The sequence below is a fragment of the Lactuca virosa genome, chromosome 4 (genome assembly GCF_052849685.1).
Source record: "Lactuca virosa cultivar CGN04683 chromosome 4, Lactuca_virosa_CGN04683_v6, whole genome shotgun sequence".
NCBI classification, from domain to species: Eukaryota; Viridiplantae; Streptophyta; class Magnoliopsida; order Asterales; family Asteraceae; genus Lactuca; species Lactuca virosa.
Genome location: NC_136429.1, coordinates 80,459,447 through 80,480,227, shown reverse-complemented (window position 1 = coordinate 80,480,227; position 20,781 = coordinate 80,459,447). Strand labels below are relative to the sequence as shown.

General features: G+C 41.4%; 1 non-coding gene across 1 annotated transcript; it reads left to right on the top strand.

The window, feature by feature from the left end:
- The first annotated feature begins 17,639 nt into the window (after window positions 1–17,639).
- On the top strand, window positions 17,640–17,746 carry LOC145110218 (small nucleolar RNA R71). Its single transcript, XR_013709598.1, has one exon. It is a non-coding gene; the product is annotated as a small nucleolar RNA R71 (small nucleolar RNA).
- The last annotated feature ends 3,035 nt before the right edge of the window (window positions 17,747–20,781 follow it).

The window sequence follows — 20,781 nt, the reverse complement described above, 5'->3', positions numbered from 1 at the left end:
AAGAGTTTGACCAACGATTCGCCGCCATCATGCAGGTAGTTATTTCCATAATTACAGTAGTTGTCGCCATTGTAGGATCTCAGAGAGGCGGGGCGATGCTGTACCGAAAGTTCAATTATACAAATCCTTCAGAGTTCAGAGGCGACAGGGACCTGATTATCTCAAGGTGAAGCTTGCGCTAAATCTTCTTCGCTGGGGTGCGAAGGATTGGTGGGAGTTTGTGACTCAAGGCTTTTCGCAGGCAGAGCAAGCCGCGGTGACTTGGGAGTAGTTCTTGATATGTTCCACGCTGAGTATGTTCCTCTTCTGGAGCAAGAACGACTGGAACAAGAGCACATATCACTCAAACAGAAGACAGAGTCGGTGACGGAGATCACCAGGATGTTTATAGAGAGAGCTCTTTTCAGCCCAGAGTATGCCACTGCAGAGCAGGTGAAAATATCATGATACTTGAGTATGCTCAAGACAGAGATTCGAGAGGTTTGTATCGACCCAGTCGTGTCGGACCTTATCCGAGTTGCAGTCAAGGGACAAGAGGAGATAGATTGAGTTGGAGGTCGAGTGGAAGGAAGAGAGGCCAGCTTTAGGACAACCTCAGCCAGCGGCCATGCGGTTCAAGTCCGTCGGACCAAGTTTAGGATCAGTTGAGGGGAGCAGTTCCGAGTTTGGAAAGTGTGGGAAATTTCATGATAGGAGGTGCCGATCTTTTGTATGTCACTTGTGTGGCGAGGATGGTCATTTTGGTAGAGATTGAAGGCGGATCATGTGGGTTTGCTTCCATTACGGCTAGGAGGGCCACATCATAGCTCATTGTTCCTTTCTTGTTATTGGAGAGGTGCTCGACCCTACACCCCTAGGTTGGTAGCTTCCCGACGGTCGTCGTGGGACGGTCGGATCCCCGGAGACCGTGGCTTGAGTTATCAATTCTTCTATTTATTCGATTGTTGTAGTGTTGGTATTCATTTGTCATTTCTGTTTATCTTTCGAAGCTCGATTGTAATCTTGGAAGATCATTTGAATGGAATTATTTTATTTAGCTCTATTTTAATTGGTTTCATATGAACGGATTAATTATCATTGTCCTCGGTTGTATACGTGTTGGAATTTGTGAATGTTGTGTGGGTTCAGATTCTCCTGTGTATCTGGATATTAATGGTTTGGATCAAGTAGTATAGTTCAAGTTGGTCTGGGTATCGAAGGATTATGACGTTGTCAGATTCTAGCATATTTCAAGTGAGGGAGAATGGAACCTCGCAACAGGAAGAACTTATACCAAGGTTCAGTTCTCAGTCGGATTTCTCCAAGTTAAAGACTTCTATGCAACTGCTGAATCTTCTAATTCTGCATCAAGATCATCATCAGCTGTTGGATTTCCCTTCGAGCCGTATTAGTTTTAGTTGTGATATAAATCTGTAGGGCGTCCTTGTGCTTTAAACTTTAAGGTGTTAGGAGCCCAGGTTGAGGGATGTGATGAGAGCTTCCTTTTCTGTTCTCGTTTAATTGGGGCTTGGAAGTCTGAGTCACGACCCAAAGGCTTGGTAGGGCCAGTTAAGTCTTGTTGGGATCGATGTGTGTCATGTTAGGTTGCAAGTGCTATTGTTGGTTAGTGGATCGGGGTTAAGCCTAAGTGTTGTTGTTGGTTAGTGGATTAGGGGTAAGCCCAAGTGCTGTTGTTGGTTAGTTGATTGGGGTAAGTCCAAGTGTTGTTGTTGGTTAGTAGATCAGGGGTAAGCCTGAGTGCTATTGTTGGTTAGTGGATCGGGGTAGGCCTAAGTGTTGTTGTTGGTTAGTGGATCAGGGGTAAGCCCAAGTGATGTTGGTGGTTAGTGGATCAGGGGTAAGCCCGAGTGTTGTCAGTGGGTAGCTGAGTAGAGATGTCAGAACGAGTAGAAGTATGGATTAGATTGGTATGTGACCGCTTAGTTTTTTCACGTTGGTGAATTTATATAGAGGATTAGTATCTAGGACCGATCAAATCTGCGGAATTCGGTCACCATAATTGATAGAAAGGATGGTTTAGCCAGGTCTATTGGATTTTGTAAGGATTTCTCACTAATGTGTCGATGTGTGAGGAAGTCAGCTATGGTGTAGAATGTAGTTCCTATTTTGGATTTTTGATAAGCGGCGCAAGGCTAGGAGACCTTGCTCGGGTCGGGCCTGTGAGTTTTAGTCAACATGAGTGAAAAATGGGGTGGCTCAATTTCTTGGAGCTTGTGTATGATTTTGGGATCTGAAGGTCATGGGATAAGAAGGGAATTATTCATTTGTGGAATGGTTTTCCTTCAGGTCGCTTGTTTCTCGTTAAGTCTGTAGAGGTGTTGGGAGATCAAGGGAAGTCGTGGTATTTGTGAGTTAGACCGCTAGAGTATCTGCTCGAATTGGCTCATTAGCATGGGCATGGAACCTATCTTGTCGATGGTTGCAGTTGTCAGTATGCAAATGATCTCAGCTTGTGTCAAAGGAGTTGGGTTTGAAGGACCCATAAGGCGTTTAGAGGGTGTTTGAAAGGAAACTTCAAGAACTAATTTCGAGGACGAAACCTAATTTAAGTGGGGAAGAATTGTAACACCTGTTTCCTAAAGAAGGTTGGCCAAGACTTAAGGAATCCGAAATAAGGTTTGTGGAGCAAACCCTCAGCCATGATGTGGGGCATGGATGCCCACGACGTGGTGTGAGATTTAATGAAATACGTGTTTTAGAGGGCAGCCACGTTGCGGCAGCCGTAACAGCCCAATCCCATGTGTTTTTAGGGTTTCTCCCATATTTAAGCACCTTAACTCCCATTCTAGGTCATTTCCTTAAGCCTCCATCTCCCCATTCCAAAACCCTAGCCCCCTTTCCTTAATTTTGATCTTGGTGGCTCTATCTTAAGTTTGTTTCTTCATTTGGTTAAACTTGGAGAAGAAGGTAGTTCATTTTGGTTCAAGGAAGCAAGAAGAAAGCTTGGATCCGAGATCTTCTTCACATTTCTAAGTTATCAGAGGTATAAAGTTCGAACCTCGACCTTTGTTCTTCTTGTTTCAAGTATAAGCCCATTTTTGGATGTTTTGATCCCATTCTTGGGTGCTCTTGGAGTTTGAGAAACTCTAGAGCTTGATGTGCTCCTCAGTTGGTCATGAAGTTCTGAGCTAGTGAGAAAAATGTCTTAGGTTGAGTGTTCTTAGCCCTATATCGTTCTCCCTGAGAGCAGAAAACACAATTTTGTTTTCAGAGTCAAAAACTTTTCCCTCATGACGGTTGAAAAGAACTTTGTACCTAGCGTCACAAAGTTGACTGATGGAGATGAAGTTGCCTGTGAGTCCTTCTACATAGAATACATCCTTCACCTCAATCGTTCTGCACTCAAACATTCCAACACCTATAACAACTCTTCCACTATTGTCACCAAAAGTCACCATTGGACCATCTTCCTCTACAAAAACTGTTAGGAGAGACTTGTAACCGGTCAAGTGTCTAGAGCTTCCACTGTCTAAATACCAGGTTTGCCCAAGATTTGGACTTGGCCCTTTAACAGCTTGAGAGCCATCATCGTCACAAATGCTATTAGGGGAATCATCTACAAGTGCCATGAGACCCTTAACGTTCATCGCCTCATTTTAGATGTCTCTTCTTCATCCACCCATTCTTCATGATCCTCTTGTTTCGCAATGAAAGATTTTGGCAGAATGATGTTTTCCTTCATCATATGAGCCACCAGCTTCTTGTACAAAACTTCGTAGTTCTTAGGACTTTGGGCTTGTTTCTTCTCCTTGCAGCCCCAGGAAAAATGGTCAGGGCTCCCACAATTAAAGCAGTTACTTGAGCTTTTCTTCTCTGAAGTGGATCTTTTCGCTGAGCTGCTTCCCTTGAATTGAGCTCCTCTAACTCCGTTTGTCCTGCTTTCTTCATAACACTTGATGATAAGTGCAGCTCTGGCAACAAGCTTATCGGTGAGATCTTCATCACTTTCTTTACCCTGATCCAACTTGTCTGAGTCGCATATGTGCTTCATTGTTTCCTTTCGAGACACCAGTGCAACAGACTTTTCCTTGCTCGAGTCCTTCATGATTTCCTTACGAAGAGCTTTGGTTTCTTCATAAATTTGTAGGTTACCGAACAACGAATTCAGATCCATGGAATCGATCTTCTCACCGTTACTAAGAACATCAACGTGATGTTCCTAGCTCTTCCCAACAGAATCGAGAAGCTTTAGAACCAACTGTGATGAGTGCTTAACGATTCGCAGCCTACGCATATCATTAACCAAACAATTAATCCTATTGAAGGTTTAAGTAAGAGACTCACCTTGCTGAGCAAATAAATGCTCGTATCTTCGATTAAGATTGTTGATGGTCGTAGCCTGGACTTCAATAATGCCTTCATAAGCCACCGTCAGCGTGTCCATCATCTCTTGGGCTGATTCACAATTCTGTACGATATGATACATGTGGTATGGAAGAGAATTTTCAATAGCGGCTCTGGCCTTCACATAAAGACTAAGTAGTCTCTTGTCATCGTCATCATAACTTGATGTTGGATTTTACTTCGGGGGGGGGGGGGGGGGTGGGCAACGGGAGCGTTGTTTTCCATGGGTTGGTACATAGGAACATGGCGACCTTGTTCAATAATATTTTTCATCTCACAGTCAATGGTTTCAAGAACCACCATTGCCTTGGTTTTGCACACAGCGAAGTTGTGTTCTTCAAAGTATTAGTTCTGTTGAGACCAAACGACTTGGAATTTCTTGAAATCGACATGATAGCATGAGTGTATCATAAACCCGCTATGATACCAATTAAAGGTTTGTATTTGATCGGATACACTTCAAGTATAAATAAGAAAAGAAAAACCAATCTAAACGAAATAATCAACAGAAAGTAAATAACACAAAAGTTCTCCAAATGTTCATTTCACCAAGAAAGAGGTTTTGTCTTCACCAAGAAGACGGTTTTGTCACAAAGACAATTGACACAAAGCCACGAACAAAACTACTCGACCTTACAACATTAGGGTTTGCCCTAATGTTGTATATATACTAATCTATACATGTATATCCCATGATTAACGGGATTGTATCTAATCTATACTAAGAACCCATCTTATCATAAAGATACAAGATCTTATATCTAATCTATATTTATCTATAATAACTGCCTAATATACAAAAGAGTACAATCAGACAACTATACTATAAGCTGACGCTGTTCCACTTGAGATGTTGGCGCTGTCGACTTGTAGACGATGACGCTGATAGATCATCACGTTATATGTTTGTCTCATCAGATCATAAGGTGTGACCTTACACATAAAATCTCTACAATTCAGGAGTCATCGTGGCCACCATGATGAAAGCAACTTTTGTTGCATCATTATAGTGCTTCTTGTAGGCGGCCAGTTCTTCAGGAATGGCGTTCTCTTCGTCAATCTCATTGAACTCTTTCTCAAGGACATACTCTTTGTCCTTGAAATGAAGGGCCATCTTGATGTTGCGTATCTAGTCATTATAGTCGGTGTCATCCAATGTCACCCTTGAGCGATGTTTAGCAACGAGAAGTTTTGATTGGAGGGGGAGGAAGAACCAGAAGCATCATTTGGAGTAGAAATTTGTAAAATCAAAGTAGTTTTAGTATGATAAGAATAATCCTTAATATAACAACCCTCAATTGAAATATTAAGGCTAGGATCCAACTATATAATTCACAACCTTGAAAACGGATGACATAATCTAATTGTAAATTGTATAAAGGTAGGTAAATGACGATTTACCAATTTCACCAATAGAAAACGACATTGGAACGAAATAAAGTTAAGTGAAATTCCTAGATCTTTTGAGATTCATTGAAACTATTAAATGGCATGTTTAATCTTGGATTATGCTCTTCCATTTGTGACTGGGATACCAAGGATCGTAAACAAGATGTGAATAACAATGCAAATTAGCTTGGCACTCTCGATGTCTTTTATAATCTCATTTTAATGTTCCTGTTAGCCACACACACTCCATTAATCAATGATAATTTTCGAGATGCCCATTATTACTCTTTATAGTCACTATTAGTGTGTCGGTTAACCACACGTGATCCATTAACTACTATCAAGTATAATGTGCAATTTCATGGGTTAGCATACAAATTCACATTTTTCATAAAGTACCTATATAATGCTCTAAATTTTCAAAAAGATTTTTCATTTTTAAAACCACATAAACACAATCTCACAGTTTCAAACACCCAAATGTATAAGTTGTTCAAAACACAAGACAACGAAATGTTTGATAATATCCCAGAATCCTTAAAACAACATAATCTCAAGCTGGTGTGTACAATCAAGCCGGCACCTTCCCACGATCCTGAGAGGTACCTGAAACACATTTCACACAACACTGTAAGCATGAAGCTTAGTGAGTTCCCCAAAATAACATGAACAAATAATTAGCCTCTCAAGGGTATATCTCAATACAGACCCTCCGGTCATGTGTCTCAGTGAGGACCCTCCGTTCTCACAGCTCGGGTCGGACCCTCCAGTCCGGTATCTTAGTGAAGGCCCTCCGGTCTCACAACTCGGTTTGGACCCTCCACTCCTAACTCAATAAAGCACAGGAATAATATACAACATAAATCACAAAGACAAAATGCATGATATCATATAACTTGGTATAAGCACATAAGACCCTCCGGTCAATAACTCAAATAATACCCTCCGGTCAATAACTCAAATAAGACCCTCCGGTCACACAGTATTACCACTCAGGTAAGTATAGTGAGAAGACTCACCTGGTAAGTAAGCAAGTAAATCTCGTACTCAACGATCGGTCTAGACTCCACCTACATATAATAATCATCTCTAATTAAAACTTTATAACAACCATACTAAAGATGTTAAGCTAATCCCTGTTCTAACTCTCGGAAAGGGTGAAAGACCATTTTACCACTCCATGGTCTCCATATCCATAACTTGACCAAACTCTAAAAGTCAACGGAAGTCAACACTCGAGTCAATAGTCCATGTTGACCCAACTCGTCGAGTTCCTCATGTTCTCATAAAATCAGGAAAAATCCAACTCAACTCGCCGAGTTGTCTCATCAACTCGTCGAGTTTGCACGTGTCCAGACTATTGGGGAAAACCCTAACCGACTCGTTGAGTTGGCTCATCAACTCGTCGAGTCCCTTCAGTCCATTTTCTCATTTAGACGTTTTTAAGCAGAACTAAGGCCCCATACTCTAGATCTAGCCTTCTAAGGCTGAGGTATCACGTAAAGCTGTAAGCTTTACGTCCATGCATGGCACCTAGGGCTTAAAATGCCAAATCAAAGCTCTATAGAGGGTTTAATGTATGAAAGTTGGCTAGTAGCTTGATAAATCTTGAATCTTTAGGCCCAAGGGACCTCATACTGTCCAGATCAGAAGTCTCAACTTCATTGCATGCTCAAACAACATAAAGAGTCAAAAGGAAGATAGAAATGGCCACAAACTCCCAAGTGAAGAGATCTAACCAAACAATGATCAAAGTGATAGCTTTTTACCTCCAAATAGCAGCTACCACTGAAATAACACTGGATCTACGGGCTTCTTCTCGTTCCAAGCCTTTTGTTCTTCTATCTCCTTCGAAGAATGCACCAAATCACACACTTTTAGCCTCTCTCTCTCTCTCACATATGATACCAGCTCGTTTAGGGTTTCTCTCAGGGTGCTAAAGTGATAAGGGAGGCGGAATGAAAGGCTTAAGGTCCTTTAAATATGCCACAAACCCTGAAAATTAGGGTTTTCACACTCAACTCCTACTCGTCGAGTTGGGGTCCTCAAACTCGTCGAGTAGACTCTAAAAATCACACGGGTATATCCATCTCTACTCGGCGAGTTGGGGCCTCCAACTCGTCGAGCTGCCCTGAAAAAATGAATATAATTTCATTAAATATTATACCTGAGATTCAAGTTGTTACAATTCTTCCCCACTAGAATCAGACTTTGCCCTCGAAGTCATTCTCCATAAACAACTCTGGGTACTGTTCACGTATCTCGGATTCCGGCTCCCATGTCCACTTGGATCCCTTCCGATGCTGCCATTGAACCTGAACCAAGGGAACCTCTTTATTCCTCAAGACCTTCACCTTCTTATCCAAAATCGCCATCGGCTTCTCAATGTGGTTCAGGCGATCATCAACCTGAATGTCTTCTAAAGGGACCACTACCATCTCGTCGGCTACACACTTCCTCAGCTGGGACACATGGAAGGTGTTATGGATCTGGCTCAACTCTGTAGGTAGCTCTAACCAATAAGCTACCTTACCCACTCGGGCGATCACTCTGAAAGGACCGATGTATCTAGGGCCCAACTTGACCCGCTTCTTAAATCGGATCACCCTTTTTCATGGGGATACCTTCAGGAGGACATAATCTCCGACCTGGAACTCTAGCTCTGAACGTCGCCGGTCTGCGTAACTCTTCTGACGACTCTGGGCCCTCAGTAACCTCTGACTGACCTGCTGGATCTGCTCTGTCATCTTGAGCACTATCTCAGTGCTCCCCATCACTCTCTGCCCTAGCTCTCCCCAACAGATGGGAGTCCGACACCTCCTCTCGTATAAAAGCTCAAAGGGAGGCATACCGATGCTGGAGTGATGGTTATTGTTGTATGAAAACTCAACCAAGGGCAAGTAAGTGTCCTAACTTCCACCTAAGTCCATAGCACATGCGCGTAGCATGTCCTCGAGCGTCTGAATCGTCCGCTCGCTCTGCCCGTCTGTCTGTGGGTGGTAAGCGGTGCTGAAATGCAACCGGGCACCCAACTCCTTATGAAATTTCTTCCAGAACCTGGAAGTAAAATGCACATCATGATCTGACACTATCGATGTAGGCACCCCATGTTGTGCCACCACCTCTCGAATGTAGATCTCGGCTAATTTCTCTACAGAAGAGCTCTCACTTATTGCCAGGAAGTGAGCACTCTTCGTCAACCGATCTAATATCATCCATATCGCATCAACACCTCGCGCAGTCCTCAGTAACTTGGTAATAAAATCCATGGAAATCTGCTCCCACCTCCATAGAGGAACATCCAAGGGTTATAACTTACCATGAGGATGCTGGTCCTCTGCCTTGACCTGGCGACAGGTTAAGCATCTCTCGACTACCCATGCCACATATCTCTTCATATAGGGCCACCAATAATCCCTTCTCGAGTCCAAATACATGTTGGTGGCCCCAGGATGGATCAAGAATCTCGACCTATGGGCCTCCTCTATCAAAATACGTCGAGCTCCACCCGTATATGGCACCCATATCCGGCCATGGAAGGTCATAAGCCCCCAACTATCAGTCTCAAACTCAGAAATATGCCCGATCACCCGCTCTCTCATACAGTTCTCTAGTCTCATGGCCACCGTTTGGGCCTCTCAGATGGTATCTAAGACTGGAGTCATCACCATCATCCTCATGCACACATCTCGAATCGGAGCACTCGCTGCTCTATGACTCAAGGCATCGGCTACCACATTAGCCTTGCCAGGTTGATACAATATCTCACAGTCATAGTCATTCACTACATCCAACCACCTCATCTGTCTCATATTTAGGTTGGGCTGATCCATGAGATACTTCAGGCTCTTATGGTTTGTGTATATGGTACATCGGACACCATAAAGATAGTGACGCCAGATCTTGAGGGCGAATACCACCGCCCCCAGCTCCAAATCATGGGTAGGATATCTTGTCTCGTGAGGCTTCAACTGCCTCGATGCATATGCTATAACGTGCCCCCTATCCATCAACACGGCACCCATTCCCGATATAGATGCATCACAGTAGACTACGAAGTCCTCTACTCCCTCCGGAAGGGCTAACACTGGAGCTTCGCACAATCTCTGGCGAAGAGTCTCGAATGAAGCCTGCTACTCGGGTCCCCAGACAAAAGTAAAACCCTTCCTGGTCAATCTGGTGAGAGGAACGAAAATCTTCAAGAAATCTATGATAAACCTCTGATAGTAACCCACCAGACCCATAAAACTCCTGATCTTGGATGGGGATCTCGTCACCTCCCATCGCATAACTGCCTCAATCTTGTCCGGGTCAACCAAAATCCCATTCTGGTTAACAAGGTGTCCCAAGAACTGGACCTCTTGTAACCAGAAATCACACTTGGAGAATTTGGCATAGAGCCTCTCCATGCTCAATACTCCAAGAATCTCCCGAAGATGCTCCTCATGTTGTTCCCTAGACATCGAGTACACCAAAATGTCGTCGATGAACACGATCACCGACCGATCCAACATGGGCCTACACACCCGGTTCATAAGGTCCATGAACGCTGCTGGTGCATTGGTGAGCCCGAAAGGCATCACAACAAACTCGTAATGCCCATAACGAGTCCGAAAGTTCGTTTTCTAGATATCCTCCTCGCAGACTCTCATCTGATGATACACAGATCTCAAATCAATCTTGGAAAACCAAGACGCCCCCTACAACTGATCAAACAAATTGTCGATCCTCGGTAATGGATAACGGTTCTTGACCGTTAGCTTGTTCAACTCCCGGTAATCGATGCACATCCGGTGTGAACCATCCTTTTTCTTGACAAAAAGGATCAGCGCCCCCCACGGTGAGCTACTCGGTCTAATAAAACCCTTCCCCAGCAGCTCCTAGAGCTGCAACGACAACTCCTGCATCTCAGGCGGCGCAAGGCGATAAGGTACCTTGGCAATAGGCACCGCCCCCGAAAATCAGATCGATCTGGAACTCCACCTGTCTCTCAGGAGGCACACCCGGAAATGCCTCGGGAAAAACATCCGGGAACTCACATACTACTGGAACATCGGAAATAGAACTCGGCCTCTCAGTGGCAACTCGAGTATCCATAACGTACACTAAAAAGCCCATACACCCCTTCTGTGGACTCTGCCTCGCCCTGGCGGCATAACAGAAAGCTGCTCCCGATCTAGTTCCCTCACCATACACAGTAAGTACTCCCCTAGTTGGGTATCGTATGGTCACCATATGACGCTCGCAGTCAATCACAGCTCTAAACTGGCTCAACCAATCCATGCCCACTATGACACAGACATCACTCATCGCTATCGGCACCAGATCTATCGGAAAATCAACATCGAAAATCTCTAAGACACATCCCCGGAATACATCGGTGGCAAAAACTGCATGCTCATCGGCTATAGAAACCCTTAGCAGCTGACTCAACGCCTCGCGTCTAACACTAATGTGATGACTAAAGGATAAAGACACGAAAGATCGACTCACACCAGAGTTAAATAACACCAAGGCATGCACAGATGTCACAAGAAAAGTACCTATATGCAGCACCGTATTAGCATAAACAAATCTCAAAATAACATGAATAAGGAGATACGTACCAGCAACAACATCAGGCGCTGCGCGGACCTCCTCCGAAGTCAGCTGGAATGCTCTCCTATGAGCTCTCGGAGCCTCGGCCTTCCCCGACCGACCATCAGTAACACGTACAACTGCAGGAGCAGAAGCCTGGGCTGATCCCTGAGAGAGCTGAGGACACTCGGACTTCCGGTGGCCAGTCTGGTTGCAATGAAAGCAAACCGAAAATCCCTTGGGGAAGTCCTTCGCCATGTGCCCCTCTTTGCCACGTTTGTAGCAAATCCCTGCTCGGCAAGATCCCTCATGGCTCTTTCTGTACTTGCCACAAGTGTGGCCCTTCTGGCCTCCTGCTCTCTAGTCAGCGGGCTTAACCTGCTTTATCACCAGCTGCGACTGCACTAGTCTCCGGTCTCTCCCCTGAGACTCTTCCTCCTCTCTGGTCTGAATCTCCAGCTCAATCTCTTTCCTCCTGGCATTGGTCTGCAACACAGCCAATGTACGATATGACGAGTTCGCCACGAACTCTCAAATATCTCTCCTCAGTATGCTCGTATACCGGCTCACACGTGCCTGCTCAGTAGACACGTGGTCAGGGCTAAACAACGCCCTTTCATGAAACATCCTAGTAATCTCTGTCACTGATTTTGTCTTCTGCTTGAGAGACAGAAACTCCCATGCCAAATGTTCCCTCTCCACCTGGGGAACATACTCATCTCTGAACAACTTGGTAAACCTCTCCCAAGTAACTGCAGCATGATCTGCAGGAGTAAAATCAGTCTTTACGAACTTCCACCAGTCCTTCGCTCCCAAGCGAAGCTGGTTCAATGCGAACCGAACTCTCAAGTGCTCAGGACACGAACACGTATAGAAACACCACTCAATTTCAAAGATCCATCTCATTGCAGAAATCGGGTCCTGGATCCTGTCAAAATTTGATGGCTTCGTGTTGCTGAACTCCCGAAACAACAACGAGTCACCCCCCTGCGGCCTCGCAGCAGCTACGACAGCGGTGGCTGCAGCAGCAAGAGTCTCCATGACAGCAGCGTATTACTCATCAAATGTCTCAATCAGCATGCTCTTAATAGACCCAAACATCTCTGGTATGGCCTCTCTGATAGTTGCGGTCACCTCCTCATGAATGATCCCGCGGATCTCCTCGTCACTGGTACCACTGCTCCCGGGGTTGTTCCGGGTAATCACCATAGTGTCTCTGAAACACAAACACGAAAATCATCAAAAACTAGCTCAAGCACTCATGCCATTACCCACCCCTACATGCTCCTTAGTATCCTAAGGTTCTTACTTGGGTCGCATATAGATCCGGTGCTTTCAGTAGTACGGGCCCAATACTACCTTCCACACCAACCTGTACTCATCCCAAGTACTCTATCCCTCACAGATATCAAACTACTCTCTCGGTAGATTCCTCAATGCTCATCTAGGTATCTCCCCTTGATTACTCAAAACTCTCTCTAAAATATTCTTGCTATGTATCCCTACTCAGCACCCATATAGAGCAAATAGCAGATAATATCAATCAATAGCATTCCCTAGGCTAAGGCATCATGAATCAGGCAACTCTAGCTCTAAATTCCTGAAATACCTAGCCAATCCTCTAGCATGCAGCTCTAATATCTCATAAGTATCTCATAATATAAACGAGTAGTGGTATTTTGGGAAGTCACCATTCGGGCTTTGGCTGATTATACACACTACTCTATCTCGTTTTCTCTTAAAAGCTCTTACTCGTTTTTAGAAAAATCATTTCTTTTTAGAAAATTTTCTCAATTCCTTAGTTTGAGTCCAGACATACCCGAGAGTACATCCGAATCCTTCAAACCAAGGCTCTGATACCTACTAGTTTTCAATCAAAATTTTCATTTTTAAAACCACATAAACACAATCTCACAATTTCAAAAATCCAAATGTATAAGTTGTTCAAAACACAAGACAACGAAACGTTTGATAATATCCCAGAATCCTCAAAACAACATAATCTTAAGCTGGTGTGTACAATCAAGCCGGCACCTTCCCACGATCCTGAGATGTACCTGAAACACATTTCACACAACACTGTAAGCATGAAGCTTAGTGAGTTCCCCAAAATAACATGCACAAATAATTTGCCTCTCAAGGGTATATCTCAATAAGGACCCTCCGGTCATGTGTCTCAGTTAGGACCCTCTATTCTCACAGCTCGGGTCGGACCCTCCAGTCTGGTATCTTAGTGAAGACCCTCCGGTCTCACAACTCGGTTTGGACCCTCCAGTCCTAACTCAATAAAGCACATGAATAATATACAACATAAATCACAAATACAAAATAAATGATATCATATAACTCAGTATAAACACATTAGACCCTCCGGTCCTTAACTCAAATAAGACCCTCCGGTCAATAACTCAAATAAGACCCTCCGGTCACACAGTATTGCCACTCAGGTAAGTATAGTGAGAAGACTCACCTCGTAAGTAAGCAAGTAGGTTTCGTACTCAACGATCGATCTAGACTCCGCCTACATATCATAATCATCTCTAATTAACACTTTATAACAACCATACTAAAGATGTTAAGCTAATCCCTTTTCTAACTCTCGGAAAGGGTGAAAGACCATTTTACCCCTCCATGGTCTCTATATCCATAACTTAACCAAACTCTAAAAGTCAAAGGAAGTCAACACTTGATTCAACAGTCCATGCTCATCCAACTCATCGAGTGCATCTATGCGACTCGTCGAGTTCCTTCTGTTCTCAGAAAATCAGGAAAACTCCAACTCAACTCGCCAAGTTGTCTCATCAAATCGTCCAGTTTGCACGTGTCCAGACTATTGGGGAAAACCTAACCGAATCGTCGAGTTGGCTCATCAACTCGTCGAGTCCCTTCAGTCCATTTTCTCATTCAGACGTGTTTAAGCAGAAGTAAGGCCCCATACTCTAGATCTAGCCTTCTAAGGCTGAGGTATCATGTAAAGCTGCAAGCTTTACGTCCATGCATGGCACCTAGGGCTCAAAGTGCCAAAACAAAGCTCTATAGAGGGTTTAATGTATGAAAGTTGGCCAATAGCTTGATAAAGCTTGAATCTTTAGGCCCAATGGACGTCATAATGTCCAGATCTGAAGTCTCAACTTCATGGCATGCTCAAACAACTTAAAGACTCAAAGGGAAGATGGAAATGGCCACAAACTCCCTAATGAAGAGATCTAACCAAACAATGATCAAGGTGATAGTTTTTTACCTCCGAATAGCAGCTAGCACTGAAAGAACACTGGATCAAAGGGCTTCTTCTCGTTCCAAGCCTTTTGCTCTTCTATCTCCTTCCAAGAATGCACCAAATCACACACTTTTAGCCTCTCTCTCTCTCTCTGTCTCTCTCTCTCTCTCAGATGATACCAGCTCATTTAGGGTTTCTCTCAGGGTGCTAAAGTGATAAGGGAGGCGGAATGAAAGGCTTAAGGTCCTTTAAATAGGGTACAAATGCTGTAAATTAGGGTTTTCATACTCAGCTCCTACTCGTCGAGTTGGGGTCCTCCAACTCGTCGAGTAGACTCTAAAAATCACGCGGGTATCTCCATCTCTACTCGGCGAGTTGGGGCCTCCAACTCGTTGAGCTGCCCTGACAAAATGAATATAATTTAATTAAATAATATACCTCGGAGTCGGGATGTTACAAAATAAGATTGAGAATATAAAAAAATGGTTAGATACTTTTAATAGCATCATACTTTACTATGAGAATTAATTTGTCCTTTCAAACTCGTTCGGCTAACGACCCTCCACTAGTCAAGGAAGCAGTGGGTGAGAGTGGACACCCATTCAACTACCATTTTATAGGCAGTTTCCTTATACCCCCTTATAGACTAGCTTCGTCAATGAGGCGAACTAGCGGTTCGACTGACTTAGTCTTATACATATAGTAATAATTAAACTTTTAATTTTGCATATAGTATAAGGTGTATTTTAAAATTTTTTCAAAATACTAGGTTTATATTTAAATTTCGAAAATTAAATAATTAAATTAAATTAAAAAAATACACGAAATGATTTAATAAATATCTATTAATTAACATTTAATTAATTATATTAAATCAAATAAAGATTATCCAATTAAATTGATCAATTAATTGAATCCTAATCCTTACCCTCTAATTTTCAAAAATTAGGGTAGGATTTATCCAAAAAAAATTCAATTATCCCTGTTAAACATTTAAAATAATAATTACCAAAAAATTAGGAAACCCCAATCAACTAATTACCATTTTCGAAAATAGCTTGGGGAGGAAGGTAAGGGTTTCAAACCTTTACCTAAAAATCGAATTTATTGGGGAGGTAGGTTAGGGTTTCAAAACCCTAACCCTAATTTCAAAACTTAGGGGCAAGAAACCCTAATATCAATTTCGAAATGTAGGCCATTTAGGGTTTAATTGCCATAAACCCTAATTTGATCAAATTCACAAATTATATACAATTCAATTGAAAACAAACCTAATGCTTTGATACCACAGATGGGTTTTAGACATTACATAACAAATTTAAAACTCTTAAGTGTGCATGCAACCTAAAACAAGATCTATGTTTTTACTATTGAACCTATAACTATGAACATCAAAACAAGAACCCTAGAAACCCTAGGTTATTTTCAAAAATCACAAAAGGGTTTAGGATTGCATACCTTATTGTTACTATAGCAAATAACAATGATTCTTGTGTTGTTGAAGCTTTGGAAGCAAGCACCACAAGCGTCGTGCCTCTAATGGTTCACACCCAAGTTAGCAAGAAGGATATTGAGGAGAGAGGAGGGCGGAGGTGAGAATTTCGTCCAACCCAAGAGGAAGAAGAGATGACCGAAATATTAAGGCTAAGGAGCCTTTATATAGTGCAAGTAGGAAACCCTAGATAACCCTAATTTGAATTAAATAATATTAATTCATATTGGTAATTATCTACTTCCCTATTATCCACATGGGACATTCTAGAAACCCTACAATATCCCCTCCAAAACCATACATGCCTTTACCGGGAAGGTTTTGTAGCCTTTTGTTCAACTATTGAACAATTGCACTTTAGACCCTAAACTTTTAATTAATTATTTTAATCCCAAAACTAATTCCAATTAATTTCTTATTAGATATTAATTAAATATTACTATTTCTAATTAATATATTATTCTCATAATATATTAATAAATTATTTATTTCAATTTCTTAATCAAACAATTAATCAACCTCTCTCTCCAAAAATCATCTTATCCAAATGCTAGGTTTGAGGGCAACCCAAAATGATTGTGCTACTATCAATTTAAGTTTATACCAAATATAGTTATGGGCTTAGAGACCTAATCCAACAGAATCTTCTATGCTCTTGCTCCAAAGTATGTTGCCTTTCTGGAGAAGGATAAGGTAAGGGCGGTTGTTAAGGCTTAACAAAAGACTTTTTCTGGAATTCTGCTCATCCCAGGACGTGACAGTGAGCTCGTCATGTCGTGAGAACTTGTCAGATGTCTTTTCTGCTTCGATTTTTACTTCCATTGGTTGTGGATCATGTTACTTCTTGGCTCCATTATGGATAACTAAGGGCTCAAAATTAGGGTCTTCTTCAGTGGAGGTTGCCATGACGTGTGGTTGTAGTTTCGGATCGGAATTTTTAGGTGGTAACCGTTCGTTCTCTAGCTTGGTCAATTTCCTGATTTAAGTCTCAATGGTTGATATGGCGGCTTGTTGGTTTCTTATTATAGTATCAATAGAATCGTGATTTTTCTCACTAGCTTCCATGAAATTATTGAGCAATGAGCATAGACTCGAAATTGGTTTTCTTTTCGGGTGGTGGTTGTTCCTTTTGGTAGTAGCCTCAACCGGTTTTCCGATACTTCTATTCTATGCCTTCTTATATTCATCATATGGAAACCACTCTTTCTTGGGATTCCTCCAATCTTCATCAAACTGGTCACTACTAGAGTAGCATACTTGTGCTTTTCGATTCCTGTTCTCATCCAAGTCGCAATCTTTTGTCAAGTGTGGTCCACTACAATTGTCACAATCCACTTATATGACATGTATAGATTGACCCATCTTGGGTGATTCTTCATTCCATATTATCTAGCTTTTCCATCACCACTGCCAAACTTTCTCTTCCCCCTCTACACCTACCTTGCCTCTTGTAATGTCTTCACGAGGGTTATGGTATTCTTGTGAATGCTTTGCAAATTCTTCAAATAATGCCTTGATGTATCCGGATCCTTGTTCGTCATTGGTCCTCGAGAATGAAGGAGTTGCATCATGATGACGTTTACCCCATCATAGAAAATAGACACTTCTTGTTGCACATTTAGATTGTGTTGAGGGCAATTTCTTAGCAGTCCCTTGTATCTCTCCCAAGCTTCATATAAGGACGCTCGGTCGTTTTGTTGAAAATTTGTTATCTTTTCCTTGAGTTTGGCTATTTTTGAAGGAGGTATGAATTGTTCCATGAATGCTTCACAAAGGTTGGTCCAAGTTCTAATCATTCCAAGTGCAAGTGATTTTAACCAAATTTTGGAATCTCCAGTAAATGTCACAGCAAGTATCCTTAGTAGTACCACATCTCTTGAAACATTTGGAACATTGAAGTAGTTTGCAATGTCCAACCCTTCGTCAATGTGTCTGAAGGTGTCTTCATAGTCTTTCCTAGAAATGGAATATCCTTTAACATCTAGAGGATATGTCCCTTGAGCTCAAAACTTAACGTCGCAGTGGGAATTGCGGGTGGAACAAGACTGGGACCGTTGTCATTACACATCCTCCTCTTGTACTCCTCCATGTTCATTGTTGTGATGTCTGCCATCTCTTTTACCTCATTTTGACTTCGTCTTCTGAATCGCTTAATGTTCCTGGCTCGTATTTGGTTCCAGTTTCGTCTAGAGAGTTCTCAAAGACTTCGAACTTTTCCAATTGAAAGGTGCTACTCGATTCGTAGACCATTTTATCTTTCTTTTTATGGAATGTGGACTCTGGATCATCAAGTGGTGATAAGATAGGAAAATTGGATCCCCTGGTCATATATCACTGAAACAAAACAAAACAAATCGTAAAATCAAACTAAAAAGTAAATAAACGAAAAATTGAAAAACGCCAGTTTGACGTCGTCACTTTTTGCGGTTTTTACCCAAAAAAATGATCGATTAACCTAAAGGAATTAAATTAAAAACTAAAATAAGTTGTTCTCCGGAAATGTCACTAAAAACTTGATGTAGTGCAATATACCTATTAGTTTTAAATTTATAACCTAACAAAACATTACTACTAATGCACTTATAGACAGTGTTCCTAGTCAATTTATAATATAGAAAAGTAAGTTAGGTGTCGATCTCAGGGAACGGAATTTAGCCAATAAAATAACTACTAAAAATTAATCTAGAAAAAAAAACTAAAGTGGGAGTTTGTATCTGATTTTGCAAGTTCATATTAACTTAATTACTTCAATTAACTAAAACTAGCGGAAACAACTAACTAAACACGATTGTAATTAAGAGAATAAAGACACTTCCGTTTAGCTTAGAACCCCCTTTTTCCTATGGTTAGTTTCAAGACATCGATAAATTCATTTGGTTACCAATATGTAAATTATTAGGAATCTTGATCCGATCTCCTGATGTTTTCACCAATTCATGAACTATTATGCAATGATCATACACAAGTGGACACTAAATTGATTATTAAAGATTATTGGGCTATGTAAATATATATCTGAGATTAGTTATCTATGATCAAGACAAATAACCAAAAACAATTATGATCAAATTATGTTCTCTAACACACTTAAAGTTGTTATTTTTGTTACCTATTCTAAGATTTGGTCAATCACTAGCTTTAGAAATTTTATGGTCATAAACAGCTAGGTAGACAAGTTCATGCAAATAAAGCGATCATTCAACTACACTAAACTTCAATCTAAGCGACAAATATTGTAACTTTTAACATGCTAGGTATTGATAAATCAAACACAAGTTAAACCAACTTCATAGATCCAGGAAAAGTATAAACTAACACATAGTATTAGGGTTCATCGTCGCTAAACGAAATCCTAATGATTAGCTCATAATTGCAGAAATAAACGCATAAACACATAGGAAATTAAGATAGACTTGATCAATGTAAACAAACTGAATGTATGATGGAAAATGTTGCTTCAATATTCTAATCTCTTGATCTCCAATCTTCTCCTTTTTCCAAGGGTTAATTTTCACAGGTATTATGCCCCAACAGTCTTCTAAATCTTCAATATTCTCCTTAAGTCAATATAATGGTCGATATATACATTTTCCTTATAATCACTCTTCAGGTCGTGACCATCAGGCTTTCACGACGTGAACTCAGTATCTATCCCGTATTATCCAAGGAAACTTGTATCTCTCTGTATAGGAATCTTCTGGGACACGTTGTCACGACGTGAAAAGATAAATGTCATGTTGTGAGTTCTATTTTTACATAAGGAATCGAGATTCTTCTTATGACCACGACGTGGACTTTAGAACATCATGTCGTGGGAAATGTGTATAACTCAAATTTTGGTCCTTTAAGCTCCTAACTTCAGCTCCAGTCCTCAAAGTATCCAACTTTTTTCGGTTTTAGTCCTTTTTCTACAAGAATGTCATTTTTTACTGCAAAATAGAATTTAACTTAATAAGTACCAAATATCTTTGTATTTTACCAAAATATAGATTAAATGTATTAAAATAATGCCTAAAAATATATATAAATATGGCAATATCAGACGGCGACTTGCTATGCACTTACAATCTGACAAGTCCTCAAATTCTCTACAACCATCGAGGACTTCGACGGATCCTTGATAAACGCAACGAGAAAACTTCCTAACCACAAGTACTTTATTGGTAGTCCACCTTTATTCCCTTATGCAACAATAACCTTACACCAAAAACCTCGCACCCTTGAACCATCTATTTCCCTTGACCAAATACCCTGAACCCACAAAAATTGAGTAGACCGAGAATCTTCCAAGCAGAGTACCCAGTTCTCCCACACTTAGGGTTCACACTTCCACCAAATCACGTCTGCAAACAACAAAGCCTCATACCAACTCGACCAGATACATACCAACTGTGACTTTCAAAATGCATAACACAACACAAGATGAACCTTTAAATAATAATCAACCAATCATAAGGAAGCTCTGAATCTCAGATGGAGACCTCAGTAACTTTCCCCAACATTTCCACCTCATTCCTAGAAAATTCCAACATGATATTATTGGATTGAAGAGGCACGATACGAACCGAACTTCGCACAACCAAAACTTGCATTTTAAGGATTTACCCACAACCTTATCCTTCTCTGAAGCTTCAATAATCCCTTACAGATGCTCACATGATAGCTCCAACAAACTTCGCTTATCAATAGAACTATCCATTCCGAATCAGGAACATCTCGATCCTCCTCGGATACACCCAATCTTCTCAAAATTGTGTCACAT